This window comes from Limulus polyphemus, unplaced genomic scaffold (genome assembly GCF_000517525.1).
Source record: "Limulus polyphemus unplaced genomic scaffold, Limulus_polyphemus-2.1.2 Scaffold532, whole genome shotgun sequence".
NCBI classification, from domain to species: Eukaryota; Metazoa; Arthropoda; class Merostomata; order Xiphosura; family Limulidae; genus Limulus; species Limulus polyphemus.
This window is the reverse complement of record NW_013666142.1, coordinates 1-2,352: the sequence shown is the minus strand read 5'-3', so window position 1 is coordinate 2,352 and position 2,352 is coordinate 1. Positions and strand designations below refer to the sequence as shown.

The following is a 2,352-nucleotide window of genomic DNA, read 5'->3' as shown; positions in this document are numbered from 1 at the left end:
ATGAATACTCTAATAATATGTTATGTTATAAATAAATTGTGTGAAAGTTACGATTTTTGTGTTATTTATCATAGCATCTACACACATATTTTTAAGTTCATAACACAGACAAAGGACGAGTATCTCTAATTATGAAAAATAATATATTACATCGAATATCTTAAATTATTCATGTTTTTTTATATGCAAGATGAAAAAGAAAAGAAAGGAAACCATTACAAACCTTTTCTAACATGAGTTTCACACAAGAAGTATGGCCTTCCCATATGGCTGCTAACAAAGCACTGATACCATGTTTGTCTGTGGCCTAAGACAGAACAATAAAAAGTTCAAATATTTTCCAAACCATCATCTCTCAATACATAAACTTACAGCTGTAATTTGTTCTTCAGCCTTTCAGGTAAGTTATAATATTACATTAAACACAACTTTTGATACAGATCAAAAACAAATATAAATATTGACAAAAGGACTCTTATAATTGACCATTAGCTTTCAAATACACATGGTCATATTTATTTTGAAAAAAAAGACAATACAAATCTTTTTAAAACATTTCCATTAGAAAAAGAAAGAGTTTGGAAAAACTGAAACTTATAAACAGCCAACTGAGTTTGAGACATTATTTCAAACTAGATAATCAGGGATAAATCCAACAGATAAAATGCATGATTTACAGAACTATCAGAAACTCGGGCATTTGTTAAAAGAGAAACTAGGAAATCAAAAAGGGTTTATGAGAAACAGCTGGTTGGTAATGTTAAAACTAACAGCAAAGAATTTTTTAAAGTAGATAAAACAATAAAATGGGACTGGGACCTGAAAGAATGATGATAGCCAGGTTTTTATTAAAGACAAGAGCATGACTGAGATTTTAAATATATATTTTTTCTCTTCTGTTTTTACATGGGAGGATGTTAGCAATATTCATGATCTTCAGCATTCTATGGTAAATACTGGAATTCACCTGAATCACGTAGGTGTTTATTCCTTGATTGTAAGTGGTGAAAAAAAAAAAGACAGACTAAGAACAGATAATGCACTACGAACAATGTTTTCCACATGATTTTAAAGAAAGTCAAATATCAGATATGTAAGCCTCTCTCCTCTTTTATTTTTGGTAGGTCAGTAGACAGTGGGCAGATGTCCAAGGATTTGAAAATTGTTAATGTTACTTCTATTTCTAAATGGGATTATAAGAGTTGTTCTGGAAATTGAAGACCAGTTAGTATTTCTTCTGTAGTTGGAAAAAATTATAAAAAGACTGATAAAAGAAGCTTTATAAGATAATTTAGTGAAATATGTAACCATGAAAGAGAGCAAGCATACTTTCACTACAGGAATATCTTGATGTTGTTTGGTGTTTTATGGCGCAAAGGAAGGAGGCTATCTGCGCCAAACAACCAGTAAAAACAGTGAAAGTAAATTAAAATTCGATGACGAGGAACCCAAGCTGTCTCCAACCATTATAAAATAAATTAAAGTAATATGTAAAAATACAGTGAGTTAAAACCAATATATGTCGATAAAAGATTTATATACAATTAAAAAGACCTATAGTGCGTAAAAAATTAAAAATACAATCTAATCGGACAGTGTCACCATTACCAATGATACTGTCCAACATCAGAGGTAAACTCTTAGAAAATATGTGTTTAAAATAATGCCGCCGCTCACGATCGTAACAACGGCACAACAGTAAAATGTGTCACAATGGCTACACATCGGTGGGTCAATACCTTATAAAAGAAAACAATGGGTTAAAAACTGTGACCAATGCGTAGCCTTGCCAGGACTACTTCCACCTTCTGATAATTATGGAAGCAAGACGGCCAAAGACCTACAGTAGGCTTGATCTGGAAAAGCTTGTTATGACATTGCTCACCCCCAAGTCGACTGCCAACTGGTGTGAAGCCGTGTCTTAAAGACAGGACCGCAGTCCATGTATGGGACAGGCATAGCCGTGATGGCACCAGAGCAGACGGAATTAGCTGCGTTGTCAGCAAGCTTGGTCCCGTGAATACCAACGTGGCCAGGGATCCAGAAAAACTGGATGGAAACAGAAGACAGAAAATCGGTGTTGAATATCGAAGAGAACAGGGTGAGAACTAACGTTAAGCGATTCCAGGGCCAGTAGAGAGCTAAGAGAGTCAGTGTAAATAGTACAATTACTGTACTGCATAGCTTCTACATGATCCAGGGCAAGAGAAATAGCATACTACTTGGCAGTGAACACAGAAACTGTAGAGGGGATCCTGCAAGCAACTACCGAGCCACAGCACACCATGGCAGAACCTACTGAGTCACCCGATTTCGAACCATCCATGTAAATAGGAAGAGAAGAATGGCTCG

At 35.0% G+C, this 2,352-nt stretch overlaps 1 long non-coding RNA gene across 1 annotated transcript in view; it reads right to left on the bottom strand.

Annotated features, from left to right (window-relative positions):
• LOC111085653 overlaps positions 1–307 on the bottom strand; it is a 7,011-nt gene extending 6,704 nt beyond the window's left edge. The window contains exon 1 of the long non-coding RNA XR_002610460.1: positions 224–307. This is a non-coding gene — a long non-coding RNA (uncharacterized LOC111085653). The remainder of the gene's footprint in view (positions 1–223) is intronic.
• Between the last annotated feature and the right edge of the window lie 2,045 nt (positions 308–2,352).